We start from the raw sequence: 19,532 nt of genomic DNA, 5'->3' as shown, positions 1-19,532 counted from the left end.
CAGGGTAGTTGTCATGGGTGACTTTAACATTCCAAATATTGATTGGTATCTCTATTGGTCGAACACTTCGGGTGGGGCAGTTTTTATACACTGTGTGCAGGAGGGTTTCCTGTTACAATGTGTGGATAGGCCGACAAGGGGGTGGGGGGCACATTGGATTTGGTACTGAGTAATGAACCGGGCCAAGTGTTAGATTTGTTTGTGGGAGAGCACTTTGGAGATAGTGACCACAATTCGGTGTCTTTCACTATTGCAATGGGTAGGGAGAGGGCCATACGACAGGGCAAGGTTTATAATTGGGGGAGGGGTAATTATGATGCGATCAGGCAAGAATTAGGGAGCATAAGATGGGAACAGAAATTGTCTGGGCAAGGGACATATGAAAAGTGGAGCTTGTTCAAGGAACAAAAACCAAAAAGTCCTTGATAGGTTTGTCCCTGTGTGGCAGGGAGGAAATGGCCGTTTGAGGGAACCATGGTTCACAAAAGAGGTTGAATGTCTTGTCAAGAGGAAAAAGGAAGCGTATGTAAGAATAAGAAAACAATGTTGAGTTGGGTCGCTTGAGGGTTACAAGGTAGCAAGGAATGAGCTAAATATAAGGGCGCAGGAGATCAAGGAGGGGGCATGGGAAGTCCTTGGTGGGTCGGATCAAGGAAAACCCCAAGGCCTTTTACTCTTATGTGAGAAATAAAAGAATGACCAGGGTGAGGTTAGGGCCAGTCAAGAACAGTAGTGGGGACTTGTGCATGGAGTCAGAAGAAATAGGAGAGGCGTTGAATGTATACTTTTCTTCAGTTTCCACAAAGGAGAGGGGCCATGTCTTTGAGGGTGAGAGTGTGATGCAGGCGGGTAGGCTGGAGGAAGTAGATGTTCTGAGGAAGGATGTATTAGCAATTGTGAAAAACCTGAGGGTCGACAAGTCCCCTGGGCCAGATGGGTTATACCCAAGGATTCTTTGGGAGGCAAGGGATGAGATTGCAGAGCCTTTGGCTTTGATCTTTGGGTCCTCGCTGTCCACGGGGATAGTGCCAGAGAACTGGTGCGTGGCGAATGTTGTTCCTCTGTTCAAGAAAGTGTATAAGAATGACCCTGGTAATTATAGGCCAGTTAGTCTTACTTCGGTGGTCGGGAATATAATGGAAAAGGTCCTGAAGGATAGGATTTATGACCATTTGGAAAGATGCAGCTTAATCCGGGATAGTCAACACGGATTTGTGAAGGGTAGGTCTTGCCTCACGCATTTGATTGAATTCTTTGAGGAGGTAACAAACTGTGTAGATAAAGGTAGAGCAGTTGATGTCGTATACATGGATTTTAGTCAGGCGTTTGATAAAGTTCCCCATGGTCGGCTCATGAAGGAAGTAAGGAGGTGTGGGATAGAGGGAAATTTGGCCAATTGGATAAGTAACTGGCTGTCACATAGAAGACAGAGGGTGGTGGTGGATGGAACATTTTCAGACTGGAGACCAGTTACCAGCGGTGTACCTCAGGGATCAGTGCTGGGTACTCTGCTATTTGTGATTTCTATCAATGACTTGGAGGAGGGGGCTGAACGGTGGGTCAGTAAATTTGCTGATGACACCAAGATTGTTGGAGTAGTGGATGAGGGGGGAGGGCTGTTGTTGGCTGCAAAGAGATATTGCTAGGATGCAGAGCTGGGGCGAAAAATGGCAGATGGAGTTTAACTCTGATAAGTGCGAGGTGATTCATTTTAGTAGAAAAAAATTGAATGTGGATTACAGGGTCAACGGCAGGGTTCTGAGGAATGTGCAGGGACAGAGAGATCTTGGGGTTCATGTCCACAGATCTCTGAAGGTTGCCACTCAAATGGATAGAGCCGTGAAGAAGTCTTCCAGTGTGTATAGCGTTTATGAACAGGTGGCTTGAGTTTAAGAGCCGCGGGGTTATGCTGCAATTATACATGGCCCTGGTGAGACCACATTGGGAGTACTGTGTGCAGTTCTGGTCTCCGCACTATAGGAAAGATGTGGAAGCATTGGAAAGGGTGAAAAGGAGATTTACCAGGATGCTGCCTGGTTTGCAGGATAGGTCTCATTAGGAAAGGGTGAGGGAGCTAGGGTGTTTCTTTTTCGAGCGGAGGAGGATGAGAGGCGACTTTAAAGAGGGTTATAAGATAATGAAGGGGATAGATAGAGTGGATGTTCAGAGACTATTTCCTCGGGTGGATGTAGCTGTTACAAGGGGGCATAACTATAAGATTCAGGGTGGGAGATATAAGATGGATGTCCGAGATACGTTCTCAAATCAGAGGGTGGTTAGAGTGTGGAATGGACTGCCTGCTGTGATAGTGGAGTCGGACACTTTAGGATCTTTAAAGCGGTTATTGGATAGGCACATGGAGTACACCAGAATGACAGGGAGTGGGATAGTTTGATCTTGGTTTCGGACAATGCTCGGCACAACATCGAGGGCCGAAGGGCCTGTTCTGTGCTGTACGGTTCTATGTTCTATGTTGTCATCACCTCCAATAACTTACTAATAACACAACCTCCAGAAACCCCTCCACAGCACTTCCACCAACTTCCCAATAACACAAACTCCACAAACACATCCACTTCACCCCCACTAACTTCCCAATATCACAACCTCTAGAAACACATCCACATCACCTCCACTAACGTCCCAATAACACAACCTCCAGAAACACATCCACATCACCTCCACTAACGTCCCAATAATACAACTTCCAGAAACACATTCACATCACCTCCACTAACTTACTAATAACACAACCTCGTGAAAAACATCCTCTTCACCTCCACCAATTACCCAATAAAACAACCTCCAGAAACCCATCCACATCATCTCCACTCCGTTCCCAATCACACAGCATCCAGAAACCCAGCCACATCACCTCCACTAACTCCACAATAACACAACCTCCAGAAACATAACTAATTTGTCAGGGGGCTGGGAAGACGAGCTGTAGTCCAGAAGCCAGTGTCGAGAGTAGTGAGGTACTGAGAATGGTGTCAAGGTCGCAGGAGTGTACCGGCAGACAGAAAGGTGGGTTGAAGTGTGTCTACTTCAATGCAAGGAGCATCCGGAATAAGGTAGGTGAACTTGGAGCGTGGATTGGTACTTGGGACTACGAAGTTGTGGCCATTACGGAGACATGGTTAGAACATGGACAGGAATGGTTGTTGGAAGTTCCGCGGTATAGATGTTTCAGTCAGAGTCGGGAAGGTTGTAAAATATGTGGATGGGTAGCATTGTTAAGCAAGGCTAGTTTAACGGCTGCAGAAAGGCAGTCTGAAGGGGATCTGCCTTATGGTTTTGGACAATGCTCGGCACAACATCGAGGGCCGAAGGGCCTGTTCTGTGCTGTACGGTTATATGTTCTATGTTGTCATCACCTCCAATAACTTACTAATAACACAACCTCCAGAAACCACTCCACAGCACTTCCACCAACATCCCAATAACACAAACTCCACAAACACATCCACTTCACCCCCACGAACTTCCCAATATCACAACTCTAGAAACCCATCCACAGCACCTCTACTAATTGCCCAATAACACATCCTTCAGAAACACATCCACAGATCCTCCACTAACCTCTCAATAACACAATTTCCAGAAACACAACCTCACCACCTCCGCTAACTCCCCTATATCACAACCTCTAGAAACAAATCCTCATTACCTCCACTAACTTCCCAATAACACAAACTTCGGCAACCCATCCTGATCACCTCCACCAACTCCCCAATAACACAACATCCAAAAACATACCTTCGTCACCCCCACTAACTTCCATATAACAAAGCCTCCAAAAACACATTCACACCACCTATACTGACCTCCCAATAACACAACCCCCAGAAACACATCCTCATCACCACCACTATCTACCCAATAACACAACCACGAGGAACCCATCCACATCACCTCCACTGACATCCGCAATAACACAACCTCCAGAAACACATCCCCATCACCTCCATTAACTTCCCAATAACACAACCTCCAGAAAACTATCCACATCACCTCCACCAAACATTCAATAACACAACCTCCAGAAACACATTCAAAGCACCTCCACTAACTTCCCAATAAGACAAACACGACAAACCCATCCACATCACCTCCACTAACTTCCTAATAACACTACCTCCAGAAACACATCCTCAACACCACCACTAACGTCCCAATACCACAACCACGTGGAACCCATCCACATCACCTCCACTAACTTTGCATTAACAATACCTCCAGAAACACATCCTCATCACCTCCACTAACTTACTAATAACACAACCTCGTGAAAAACATCCTCTTCACCTCCACCAATTACCCAATAAAACAACCTCCAGAAACCCATCCACATCATCTCCACTCCGTTCCCAATCACACAGCATCCAGAAACCCAGCCACATCACCTCCACTAACTCCACAATAACACAACCTCCAGAAACATAACTAATTTGTCAGGGGGCTGGGAAGACGAGCTGTAGTCCAGAAGCCAGTGTCGAGTGTAGTGAGGTACTGAGAATGGTGTCAAGGTCGCAGGAGTGTACCGGCAGACAGAAAGGTGGGTTGAAGTGTGTCTACTTCAATGCAAGGAGCATCCGGAATAAGGTAGGTGAACTTGGAGCGTGGATTGGTACTTGGGACTACGAAGTTGTGGCCATTACGGAGACATGGTTAGAACATGGACAGGAATGGTTGTTGGAAGTTCCGCGGTATAGATGTTTCAGTCAGAGTCGGGAAGGTTGTAAAATATGTGGATGGGTAGCATTGTTAAACAAGGCTAGTTTAACGGCTGCAGAAAGGCAGTCTGAAGGGGATCTGCCTTATGGTTTTGGACAATGCTCGGCACAACATCGAGGGCCGAAGGGCCTGTTCTGTGCTGTACGGTTATATGTTCTATGTTGTCATCACCTCCAATAACTTACTAATAACACAACCTCCAGAAACCACTCCACAGCACTTCCACCAACTTCCCAATAACACAAACTCCACAAACACATCCACTTCACCCCCACGAACTTCCCAATATCACAACTCTAGAAACCCATCCACAGCACCTCTACTAATTGCCCAATAACACATCCTTCAGAAACACATCCACAGATCCTCCACTAACCTCCCAATAACACAATTTCCAGAAACACAACCTCACCACCTCCGCTAACTCCCCTATATCACAACCTCTAGAAACAAATCCTCATTACCTCCACTAACTTCCCAATAACACAAACTTCGGCAACCCATCCTGATCACCTCCACCAACTCCCCAATAACACAACATCCAAAAACATACCTTCGTCACCCCCACTAACTTCCATATAACAAAGCCTCCAAAAACACATTCACACCACCTATACTGACCTCCCAATAACACAACCCCCAGAAACACATCCTCATCACCACCACTTCTACCCAATAACACAACCACGAGGAACCCATCCACATCACCTCCACTGACATCCGCAATAACACAACCTCCAGAAACACATCCCCATCACCTCCATTAACTTCCCAATAACACAACCTCCAGAAAACTATCCACATCACCTCCACCAAACATTCAATAACACAACCTCCAGAAACACATTCAAAGCACCTCCACTAACTTCCCAATAAGACAAACACGACAAACCCATCCACATCACCTCCACTAACTTCCTAATAACACTACCTCCAGAAACACATCCTCAACACCACCACTAACGTCCCAATACCACAACCACGTGGAACCCATCCACATCACCTCCACTAACTTTGCATTAACAATACCTCCAGAAACACATCCTCATCACCTCCACTAACTATCCAATAACACAACCTCCGCAAACACATCCACATCACCCCCTCTAACATCCCAATATCACAACCACCAGAAACACATCCACATCGCTTCTACTAACGCCCCAATAACACAACTTCCATTAATACATCCTCATCACACCCGCTGTCTTCCCAATATGACAACTTCCACAAACATATTCACAACACCTCCACTAACTCATCAATAGCAAAACCTCCAGAAACCCATCCTCATCACCTCCACTAACTTCCCAATAACACAACCTCCAGAAACACATCCACATCACCTCCACTAACGTCCCAATCACACAACCTCCAGAAACGCATCCTCATCACCTCCACTAACTTCCCAATAACACAACCTCCAGAAACGCATCCTCATCACCTCCACTGACTTCCCAATAACACAATCTCCAGAAACACATCCTGATTACCCCACTAACTTCCCCAAAACACAAACTCCAGAACACCATCCACATCACCTCCACTAACTTCCCAAAAACACTACCTCCAGAAACACATCCTCATCACCTTCACGAACTTCCAAAAGCAGAAACTTCAGCAACCCATCCTCATCACCGCCACTAACTCCTCGATAACACAACCTCCAGAAACCCATCCACATCACCTCCACTAAATACCCCAAAACGCAAACTCCAGAAACACATTCACATCATCTCCACTTACTCCCCAATTACACAACATCCAGAAACACATCCACATCACCAACTCTAATTCCACAATAACACAACCTCCAGAAAGACATCCTCATGGCCACCATTAACTCCCCAATAACACAACCTTCAGAAAACTATCCACATCACCTCCATCAAACATTCAATAACACAACCTCCAGAAACACATGCACATCACCTCCACTAATTTGGCAATAACACTACCTCCAGAAACACATCCTCCTCACCTCCCGTAACTTCCCAATAACACTACCTCCAGAAACACAACCTCATCACCTCCAGTAGCTACCCAATAACACAACCACCAGAAACACATTCACATCACCACTACGAACTCCCGAAGAACACAACTTCCATAAATACATGCTCATCAGCCCCACTATCTTCTCAATATCAAAACCTCCACAAACATATTCACATCACCTCCACTAACTTCCCAATAACACAACATCGAGGCACACATCCACATCACCTTCACTAACTCCCCAATAACACAACATCCAGAATCACATCCAAAACACCTCCACTAATTTCCCAACACCAAAACATTCAGAAACCCATCCAGATCAGCTGAATTACACAACCTCCACAAACACATTCACATCACCATCACTTACTTCCCAACAATACATACTCCTGAAACACATCCTCATCACCTCCACTAACTCCCCAATAACACAACCTCCAGAAACACCTACACTAACTCCCCAAAACACAAACTCCAGAAACCCATCCACATCACCTCCACTAACCTCCCAATAACACAACCACCAGAAAAAAATCCTCATCACCTCCACTAACCTCCGAATACCACAACCTCCAGAAACCCATCCTCATCACCTCCACTACCTTCCCATTAACACAACCTCCAGAAACCCATTCACATCACCTCCACTAACTCCCCAATAACACAACCTCCAGAAACAGATCCACATCACCTCCACTAACTTCCCAATAACACAACCTCCAGAAACCCACCCTAATCACCTCCACTAACTTCCCAATAACACATCCTCCAGAAACCCATCCACATCACAATGATCTTTAAGAACATAAGAACTAGGAGCAGGAATAAGCCATTTGGCCCTCGAACCTGCTCCGCCATTCAATGAGATCATGGCTGATCTTTTGTGGACTCAGCTCCACTTTCCGGCCCGAACACCATAACCCTTAATCCCTTTATTCTTCAAAAAACTATCTATCTTTATCTTACAAACATTTAATGAAGGAGCCTCAACTGCTTCACTGGGCAAGGAATGCCATAGATTCACAACCCTTTGGGTGAAGAGGTTGCTTCTAAATTCAGTTCTAAATCTACTTCCCCTTATTTCACCCTCCAGTGGAAGCAACCTGGCCGCATCTATCCAATCTATTACTTTCATAATTTTATATTTTTCTGTAAGATCCCCCCTCATCCTTCTAAATTCCAACGAGTACAGTCCCAGTCTACTGAACCTCTCCTCGTAATCCAACCCCTTCAGCTCTGGGATTATTTTTGCTTTACCACCTATCTTAGTGTCGTCTGTAAACTTTGACACATTGCCCTTGGTCGACAACTCCAAATCATCTATGTAAATTGTGAACAGTTGTGGGCCCAACACTAATCCCTGAGGGACACCACTAGCTACTGATTGCAAACCAGCGAAACACCCATTCATCCCCACTTTTTGCCTTCTATTAATCAACCAATCCACTATCCATGCTACTACTTTCCCCTTAATGCCATGCATCTTTATCTTATGCAGCAACCTTTTGTGTGGCACCAAGGTCAAAGGCTTTCTTGAAATCCAGATATACCACATCCATTGGCTCCCCGTTATCTACCGCAGTGGTAATGCGCTCAAAAAAATCCACTAATTTAGTTATGCACGACCTGCCTTTTATGAACCCATGCTGCGTCTGCCCAATGGGACAATTTCCATCCAGATGCCTCGCTATTTCTTCCTTGATGATAGATTCCAGCATCTTCCCTACTACCGAAGTTAAGTTCACTGGCCTAAAATTATCCGCTTTCTGCCTACCTCCTTTTTTAAACAGTGGTGTCACGTTTGCGAATTTCGAATCCGCCGGGACCACCCCAGAGTTTAGTGAATTTTGGTAAATTATCACTAGTGCATTTGCAATTTCCCTAACCATCTCTTTTAGCACTCTGGGATGCATTCCATCAGGCCCAGGAGACTTGTCTACCTTTAGCCCCATTAGCTTGCCCATCACTAACTTCTTACTGGTAACAATCATCTCAAGGTCCTCACATGTCATAGCCTCATTTCAATCAGTCACTGGCATGTTATTTGTGTCTTCCACTGCGAAGACCGACCCAAAAAACCTGTTCAGTTCCTCAGCCATTTCTTCATCTCCCTTCTCATCCTCTAAAGAGCCAGTATTTACCTTACTACTCTTTTTTGTCTTATATATTTGTAGAAACGTTTACTATCTGTTTTTATATTCTGAGCAAGGTTACTCTCATAATCTATGTCACTCTTCTTTACAGCTTTTTTAGTAGCTTTCTGATGCTCCCTAAAGATTTCCCAGTCCTCGAGTCTCCCACTGATCTTTGCTACTTTGTATGCTTTTTCCTTCAATTTGATACACTCCCTGATTTCCTTAGATATCCACGGTCGATTTCCCTTCTTTCTAACATCCTTCCTTTTTGTTGGTATAAACCTTTGCTGAGCACTGTTAAAAATCACTTGGAAGGTTCTCCACTGGTCCTCAACCGTTTCATCATAAAGTCTTTGCTCCCAGTCTACCTTAGCTCGCTCTTCTCTCATCCCATTGTAATCTCCTTTGTTTAAGCACAAAACACTAGTGTTTGATTTTACCTTCTCACCCTCCATCTGTATTTTAAATTCCACCATATTGTGATCGCTTCTTCCGAGAGGATCCCTAACTATGAGATCATTAATCAATCCGGTCTCATTACACAGGGCCAGATGTAGGACCGCCTGTTCCCTTGTAGGTTCCATTACATACTGTTCTAGGAAACTATCGCGGATACATTCTATAAACTCCTCCTCAAGGCTGCCTTGACTGACCTGGTTAAACCAATCGACATGTAGATTAAAATCCCCCATGATTACTGCTGTACCATTTCTACATGCATCAGTTATTTCTTTGTTTATTTCCTGCCCCACCATAATGTTACTATTTGGTGGCCTATAGACTACTCCTATCAGTGACTTTTTCGCCTTACTATTCCTGATTTCCACCCAAATAAATTCAACCTTATCCTCCATAACACTGATGTCATTCCTTACTCTTGCCCGGATGTCATCCTTAAATAACAGAGCTACACCACCTCTGATACTATCCACTCTGTCCTTCCGAATAGTTTTATACCCTTCGATATTTAACTCACAGTCGTGACCATCCTTTAACCATGTTTCAGTAACGGCCACTAAATCATAGTCGTTCACGATAATTTGGCAATCAACTCATTTCCCTTATTCCGAATACTACGAGCATTCAGGTAAAGTACACTTATGTTGGCTGTTTTTACCTCTGTTCTGAATCTTAAAACCTCGATCAGTAACCTCTCCTAAGTTATAATTCCTCTTAACTTTTCTCCTAATTTTCCTTGTCGTCGAACCCATATCTTCATGTAACAACCTGCCGCGTCGCTTACCATTCATGTTTTCACTTCCCGTTTCATTCCTTTTAGTATTCCTGGTCCTATTCACTGAGCTCCCCTCAGTCACTGTACCTTGTACTGTCGCCCTTTTTGCTTTTTGACTATGGCTCCTCTGCCTTACACTTTCCCCCTCACTGCCTTTTGCTTCTGACGCTATTTTACTAACTTCCGACTTCCTGCATCGGTTTCCATCACCCTGCCACATTAGTTCCAACCCCCCCCCCCCCCCCCCCCACAACAGCTCTGGCAAACACCTTTTGGACGCAATAAGACAACCTCCAGAAACACATGCATATCACCTCCACTAACGCGCCAATAATATAACCTCCAGATACACATCCACATCACCTCCTCTAACTTCCCAATAACACAATCTCCAGAAATACACCCTCATCACCTCCACTAACTACCCAATAACACAATCTCCAGAAAAACATCCACATCACCTCCACTAACTATCCAAGAACACAACCTCCAGAAACCCATCCACAGCAGCTCCACTACCCTCCCAATAACACAACCTCCAGAAATCCATCATCATCACCTCCAATAACCTCCCAACAACACAATCTACATAAAGACATCCTCATCACCTCCAATAACTTCCCAATAGCAGAACCTACAGAAACACATCCAGAGAACAGCCACTGTTTCCAGTAGGGACTGGTTCCAGTCGGGACTGGTTTGCACAGGGCTACATCGCTGGCTTTGAAAGCAGACCAAGCAGGCCAGCAGCACGGTTCAATTCCCGTCCCAGCCTCCCCGAACAGTCGCCGTAATGGGGCGACTAGGGGCTTTCACAGTAACTTCATTTGAAGCCTACTTGTGACAATAAGCGATTTTCAATTTTCCTTTTCATTTCAATAACACAACCTCCAGAAACACTTTCACAGCACCTCCACTATCTACCCAATAACAAAACCTCCAAAAACACATCCACAGCACCCCCACCAACCTCCCAATAACACAGCCTTGGTAACCACATCCTCATCACCTGCACTAAACTTCCAATAATACAATCTCAAGAAACCCAACCACAGCAACTCCACTAAATTCCCAATAACACAACCTCCAGAAACAATTCCACGTCACCTCCACTAACTTCCCAATAACACAACCTCCAGAAAACCCTTCCTCACGACCTCCAGTAACTTCCCAATAACACAACCTCCAGAAACACATCCACATCACCTCCACTAAGTTCCCAATAACACAACCTCCAGAAACACATCCTCAACACCAACACTAACTTCCCAATTAGAAAACATCGACAAACCCAACCACAACATCCCCAATAACTTCCAAATAACACAACCTCCAGAAACACATCCACAGCAACTACACTAAACTCCCAATAAGTTAACCTCCAGAAACGCATCAACATCACCTCCACTAACGTCCCAATAACACAACCACCAGAAACCCGTTCTCATCACCTCTGTGTTTTGCTCTGAGTGCTGAATTTGGTGGATTTGAGTGCTATAGTAAGTGTTTGGTGACCGATGCAGTTAGGCGAGGAGGGAGTAAGCTGCTCCTTTCATTTTGTTTCCGACATTTCCGCAAAGAGTGAGAAGAGAGCCAGGAGTTTACAGAAAGTGTAGCTGACTGGGAGCAGAGTCGGAGGGTGGAGATCTAGTTAGTCCACACAGCAGCTATATTCTGTCAGGTAAGAGGGGATGGAGGCTAGGCCAGTTGCATGCTCCTCCTGTAGGATGTGGGTGGTGAGGGATACCACCGGTGTCCCCGCTGACTATACCTGTGGGAAGTGCACCCAACTTCAGCTCCTCAAAGACCGTGTTAGGGAACTGGAGCTGAAGCTGGATGAACTTCGGATCATCCGGGAGGCAGAGGGGGTGATTGAGAAGAGTTACAGGGAGGTAACCACACCCAAGGTACAGGACAAGAATAGCTGGGTTACAGTCAGGGGCAAAAAAACAAACAGGCAGACAGTGCAGGGATCCCTCGTGGCCGTTCCCCTTCAAAACAAGTATACCGTTTTGGATGCTGTTGGGAGGGGGGGGGATGACATACCGGGGGAAGGCCCTAGCGGCCAGGTCTCTGGCACTGAGTCTGGCCCTGGGGCTCAGAAAGGAAGGGGGGAGAATAGAAAAGCAATAGTTGTAGGAGATTCAATGGTTAGGGGAATAGATAGGAGATTCTGTGGTCGCGAGCGAGACTCCAGGAAGGTATGGTGCCTCCCGGGTGGCAGGGCCAGGGATGTCTCGGATCGTGTCTTCAGGATCCTTAATGGGAGGGGGAGCAGCCAGAAGTTGTGGTGCACATTGGTACCAACAACGTAGGTAGGAAAAGGGGTGTGGAGGTAATAAACACGTTTAGGGAGTTAGGCTGGAAGTTAAAAGCCAGGACAGACAGAGTTGTCATCTCTGGTTTGTTGCCGGTGCCACGTGATAGCGAGGCTAGGAATAGGGAGAGAGTGCTGCTGAACACGTGGCTGGAGGAATGGTGTAGGAGGGAGGGCTTCAGGTATTTGGATAATTGGAGCGCATTCTGGGGAAGGTGGGACCTGTACAAGCAGGACGGGTTGCATCTGAACCAAAGGGGCACCAATATCCTGGGAGGGAGGTTTTCTCGTACTCTTCGGGAGGGTTTAAACTAATTTGGCAGGGGAATGGGAACCGGATTTGTAGTCCAGCAACTAAGGTAGCCGATATTCAGGACTCCAAAGCGTGTAATGAGGCAATGGGGAAGGGAACACTGACAAAGGAGAGTACTTGCAGGCACGGAGATGGTTGAAGTGTGTATACTTCAACGCAAGAAGCATCAGGAATAAGGTGGGTGAACTTAAGGCATGGATCGGTACTTGGGACTACGATGCGGTGGCCATCACGGAAACTTGGCTAGAAGAGGGGCAGAAATGGTTGTTGGAGGTCCCTGGTTATCGATGATTCAATAAGATTAGGGAGGGTGGCAAAAGAGGTGGGAGGGTGGCATTGTTAATTAGAGATAGTATAACAGCTGCTGAAAGGCAGTTCGAGGAGTTTCACCCTACTGAGGTAGTTTAGGTTGAAGTCAGAAATAGGAAAGGAGCAGTCTCCTTGTTAGGAGTTTTCTATAGGCCCCCCAAGAGTAGCAGAGATGTGGAGGAACAGATTGGGAAACAGATTTTGGAAAGGTGCAGAAGTCACAGGGTAGTAGTCATGGGTGACTTTAACTTCCCAAATATTGAGTGGAAACTCTTTAGATAAAATAGTATGGATGGGGTGGTGTTTGTGCAGTGTGTCCAGGAAGCTTTTCTAACACAGTCTGTAGATTGTCCGACCAGAGGAGGGGCAATATTGGATTTAGTACTTGGTAATGAACCAGGGCAAGTGATAGATTTGTTAGTGGGGGAGCATTTTGGAGATACTGACCACAATTCTGTGACTTTCACTTTAGTAATGGAGAGGGATAGGTGCGTGCAACAGGGCAAGGTTTACAATTGGGGGAAGGGTAAATACGATGTTGTCAGACAAGAATTGAAGTGCATAATTTGGGAACATAGGCTGTCAGGGATGGACACAAGTGAAATGTGGAACTTGTTCAACGAACAGGTACTACGTGTCCTTGATATGTATGTCCCTGTCAGGCAGCGAAGAGATGGTCGAGTGAGGGAATAAGAGGTTGAATGTCTTGTTTAGAGGAAAAATGAGACTTATGTAAGGCTGAGGAAACAAGGTTCAGACAGGGCATTGGAGGGATACAAGATAGCCAGGAGGGATCTGAAGAACGGGATTAGGAGAGCTAAGAGAGGGCATGAACAATCTTTGGCGGGTAGGATCAAGGAAAACCCCAAGGCCTTTTACACATATGTGAGAAATATGAGAATGACTAGAGCGAGGGTAGGTCCGATCAAGGACAGTAGCGGGAGATTGTGCATTGAGTCTGAAGAGCTAGGAGAGGTCTTGAACGAGTACATTTATTCTGTATTTACAAATGACAGGGGCGATATTGTTGGAGAGGACAGTGTGAAACAGACTGGTAAGCTCAAGGAAATACTTGTAAATAAGGAAGATGTGTTGGGCATTTTGAAAAACTTGAGGATAGACAAGTCCCCCGGGCCTGACGGGATATATCCAAGGATTATATGGGAAGCAAGAGATGAAATTGCAGAGCAGTTGGCAATGATCTTTTCGCCCTCACTGTCAACAGGGGTGGTACCAGGGGATTGGAGAGTGGCGAATGTCGTGCCCCTGTTCAAAAAAGGGACTAGGGATAACCCTGGGAATTACAGCCCAGTTAGTCTTACTTCGGTGGTAGGCAAAGTAATGGAAAGGGTACTGAAGTATAGGATTTCTGAGCATCTGGAAAGACACTGCTTGATTAGGGATAGTCAGCACGGATTTGTGAGGGGTAGGTCTTGCCTTACAAGTCTTATTGAATTCTTTTAGGAGGTGACCAAGCATGTGGATGAAGGTAAAGCAGTGGATGCAGTGTACATGGATTTTAGTAAGGCATTTGATAAGGTTCCCCATGGTAGGCTTCTGCAGAAAGTAAGGAGGCATGGGATAGTGGGAAATCTGGCCAGTTGGATAACGAACTGGCTAACCGATAGAAGTCAGAGAGTGGTGGTGGATGGCAAATATTCAGCCTGGATCCCAGTTACAAGTGGCGTACCGCAGGGATCACGTCTGGGTCCTCTGCTGTTTGTAATTTTCATTAATGACATGGATGAGGGAGTTGAAGGGTGGGTCAGTAAATTTGCAGGCGATACGAAGCTTGGTGGAGTTGTGGATAGTGAGGAGGGCTGTTGTCTGCTGCAAAGAGACATAGATAGGTTGCAGAGCTGGGCTGAGAAGTGGCAGATGGAGATTTACCCTGAAAAGTAAGAGGTTGTCTATTTTGAAAGGACAAATATGAATACGGAATGCAGGGTTAACGGTAGAGTTCTTGGCAATGTGGAGGAGCAGATAGATCTTGGGGTCTATGTTCATACATCTTTGAAAGTTGCCACTCAAGTGGATAGAGCTGTGAAGAAGGCCTATGGTGTGCTAGCGTTCATTAACAGAGGGATTGAATTTAAGAGCCGTGAGCTGATGATGCAGCTGTACAAAACTTTGGTAAGGCCACATTTGGAGTACCGTGTACAGTTCTGGTCGCCTCATTTTAGGAAGGATGTGGCAGCTTTGGAAAAGGTGCAAAGGAGATTTACCAGGATGTTGCCTGGAATGGAGAGTAGGTCTTACGACGAAAGGTTGTGGGTGCTAGCCTTTTCTCATTGGAACGGAGAAGGATGAGGGGCGACTTGATAGAGGTTTATGAGATGATCAGGGGAATAGATAGAGTAGACAGTCAGAGACTTTTTCCCTGGGTGGAACAAACCATTACAAGGGGACATAAATTTAAGGTGAATGGTGGAAGATATAGGGGGGATGTCAGAGGTAGGTTCTTTACCTAGAGAGTAGTGGGGGCATGCATGGAATGCACTGCCTGTGGAAGTAGTTGAGTCGGAAACAATTAGGGACCTTCAAGCAGCTATTGTATAGGTACATGGATTACGGTAAAATGATATAGTGTGGTTTTATTTGTTCTTAAGGGCAGCACGGTAGCATTGTGGATAGCACAATTGCTTCACAGCTCCAGGGTCTCAGGTTCGATTCCGGCTTGGGCACTGTCTGTGCGGAGTCTGCACATCCTCCCCGTGTGTGCGTGGGATTCCTCCGGGTGCTCCGGTTTCCTCCCACAGTCCAAAGATGTGCAGGTTAGGTGGATTGGCCATGATAAATTGCCCTTAGTGTCTAAAGTTGCCCTTGGTGTTGGGTGGAGGTGTTGTGTTTCGGTAGGGTGCTCTTTCCAAGAGCCGGTGCAGACTCAAAGATGCAGACTTCTGAACTGTAAATTCAATTATAATCTAGGATAAAGGTTCGGCACAACATCGTGGGCCGAAAGGGCTGTTCACTGCTGTATATTTTCTTCGTTCTATGTTCTACATCCACTAACCCCTCAATAACACACCCTCCAGAAACACATCCACATCACCTCCACTAACCTCGTAATAACACAATCTCCAGAAACCCATCCACAGTAACCCCACTCGCTTCCTGATAGCACAACCTCCAGAATGTCACTCAAAGCACCGCCACTAACTTCCCAGTAACAAAATCTCCAGAAACCCATCCACAGCGCCTCCACTGTGAATAACATACCTTCCAGAAACTCATCCTTATGAATTCCACTAACTTCGCAATAACACAACCTCGAGAAAACCATCCTCATCAACTCCACTAAACTCCCAATAACACAATCTCAAGAAACCCAACCACAACACCCCCAATAACTTCCAAATAACACAACCTCCAGAAACACATCCACAGCAACTACACTAAACTCCCAATAACTCAACCTCCAGAAACACATCCTCATCACCTCCACTAACTTCCCAATAACACAAACTCCAGAAACACATCCTCATCACCTCCACTAACTTCCCAATAACACAACCTCCAGAAACACATCCTCATCACCTCCACTAACCTCCCAATAACACAACCTCCAAAAACACATCCTTATCACCTCCAGGAACTCCCCAATAACACAATCTCCCGAAACACATCCACAGCCCCTCCACTAACTTCCCAATAACACAACCTCCAAAAACCCATCCACATCACCTCCACTAACTCCCCAATAACACAACCTCCACAGACCTATCCACAGCACCTCCACCGTCTTTCCAATAATATAACTGGACATGGAATGAAAATTTACTGTTTTCCCATTTGTTGTAAATGGGATAAATGTTGTGCGTGAGACTGTGGAGAATTACAATCACAGAATGAGAACATTGCTATTGAGAGCTGCATGATTGGGAACCAACGTAGCTCAGTGGGCAGAGGGGTGGTACGTGACTAGTATTGAGTGTGGGTTAGGATATGGACAGCAGAGTTGGGGGTGATCTGTGCTTCATGAAAATTTGTAACAGCAATTGGGTGACTAGAATTTAACCATTTAATCGCAATACTCCAATCTGGATTTGACACAGACACAGATGATGGATTATTCTGCAGCTGTGATGAGGCGATGGCAAGTGGGCAGGATTGGGAATAGAAAGAACATCTGGCTATAAATAATTTCAGTGTCAAAGGGATCGCGGAGATTGTGACGCCAGTCTCCGATTTCAGCCAGAGAGCGGTGTGTGGATACTGGATAGGGACTGAGATTCTTGACTGGAACTGAAGAACATGCATTCAATCTTTCCAAGACGGAAATGTCCAGATCAATAATACACTTAAAGTAGTTTATACAATGAACAACTGGATAGTGAGACTTACCAGGGACACCGACAACAGCCAGGAGGGGATAATAACCCGCCTGAATTATATAGAGTACATCTTCCATCCAATCTGGTGAAAGGAAAGGATCTCGAGTAATCCAATAAAGACCCCAGGATAAACGCCTGTCCATTGCTGTAACGTCCCAGTGGTTACTTCCCAGATTCTGCTCCATTGCTGTAACGTTCCTGTGGGTAGTTCCCAGATTCTGATCCATTGCTGTAACGTTTCTGTGGGTAGTTCCCAGATTCTGATCCATTGCTGTAACGTTCCTGTGGGTAGTGCCCAGATTCTGACCCATTGCTGTAACGTTCCTGTGGGGAGTTCCCAGATCCTGCTCCCTCCTCTCGGTCTCTGTGGAGCCGCTGATCACTGGCAGTGTTGGAATTGACGCTCCCGCTGACTGTTTGGGATAACACAGAGAAAGGAATCGCTTATTAATAGCAGAGAGACACCCTCCAGCGACACGCTTAGATCCATAGAGACTGACATTAATCACAGTCACTAAACAAACAGGCTCAGTTAACCCCATTCAATCCAATACTTTTTAGATCACAATGAAATAGAAGATTAGCCTGGTCTGGATTGGCTGTGTGACAGTGACTGAGGGATGCAGTGGGGAAATAGTGGACACACTGACCCTGATACTCAATCCTCATTGATATCTGAGTGGTTCCAGGGGACAGGGGCATTTTCAATGTCCCATCCTGTTTATAAAAGGAGAGAGAGAGATAAACCCTAGAGTGACAGAGCAGTCAGTATAATGTTAGTCACCAGGACATCTCTCTCTATATATATCTCTCTGTATCTCTCTCTGTATCTCTCCCTGTATCATTCTCTGTCTCACTCTCTCTGTTTCCCTCTGTCTCTTTCTGTTTCTCTCTGCCTCTCCCGCTCGGTCTCTCCCTCTGTATCTCTCTCTCTCTATCTCTCTCTCTGTCTCTGTATCTCTCTGCCTCTGCATCTCTCTGTCTCTGTATCTCTCTGTCTCTGTATCTTTCTGTCTCTGCATCTCTCTGTCTCTGTATCTCTCTGTCTCTGTATCTCTCTGTCTCTGCACCTCTCTGTCTCTGCATCTCTCTGTCTCTGTATCTCTCTGTCTCTGTATCTCTCTGTCTCTGTGTCTCTCTGTCTCTGTATCTCTCTGTCTCTGTATCTCTCTGTCTCTGCATCTCTCTGTCTCTGCATCTCTGTCTCTGTGTCTCTCTGTCTCTGTATCTCTCTGTCTCATTATCTCTCTGTCTCATTATCTCTCTGTCTCTGCAACTCTCTGTCTCTGTATCTCTGTCTCTGAACTTCTGTCTCTGCATCTCTCTGTCTCTGTATCTCTCTGTCTCTTCATCTCTCTGTCTCTGAATCTCTCTTTCTCTGAATCTCTCTGTCTCTTCATCTCTCTCTCTGTATCTCTCTGTATCTGTATCTCTCTGTCTCTGTATCTCCCTGTCTCTGCATCTCTCTGTCTCTGCATCTCTCTGTCTCTGTGTCTCTCTATCTCTGTATCTCTCTGTCTCATTATCTCTCTGCCCCTGTATCTCTCTGTCTCTGAGTCTCTCGGTCTCTGTATCTCTCTGTCTCTTAACTCTCTGTCTCTGTATCTCAATCTGTATCTGTCACTATCTCTCTCTGGCTCTCGCTGTATCTCTCTCTCTGTGTATCTCCCTCTGTATCTCTCTCTGTATTTCGCTCTATATCTCTCTCTGTATCTCGAAGTATCTCTCTGTCTCTGTATCACTCTCTCTATCTTTCACTGTATCTCGCTGATTATCACTCTTTGTAGCTCTCTCTATATCTATCTCTCTATCTTTCTCTGTATATCTCTCTATAGCTATCTCTCTGTATCTCTCTCTGTATCTCACTCTGTATCTCTCTGTATCTACCTCTGCATCTCTCTCTGCATCTCTCTCTGTGTCTGTCTCTGTATCTCTCTGTCTCGCTCTCTCTCTGTATCTCTCTTTCTCTGCGTATCTCTCTCTGTATCTCTGTCTATCTCTCTCTGTATCTCTCTCTGTATCTCTCTCTGCATCTCTCTCTGCATCTCTCTCTGTATCTCTCTCTGTATCTCTCTCTCTCGATCCCTCTCTCTCTATCTCTATATGTATCTCTCTCTCTCTGTATCTCTCTCTGTACCTCACTCTGTATCTC

This window comes from Scyliorhinus torazame, chromosome 20 (genome assembly GCF_047496885.1).
Source record: "Scyliorhinus torazame isolate Kashiwa2021f chromosome 20, sScyTor2.1, whole genome shotgun sequence".
In the NCBI taxonomy this organism is placed as follows: domain Eukaryota; kingdom Metazoa; phylum Chordata; class Chondrichthyes; order Carcharhiniformes; family Scyliorhinidae; genus Scyliorhinus; species Scyliorhinus torazame.
This window is presented reverse-complemented; position numbering follows the sequence as displayed.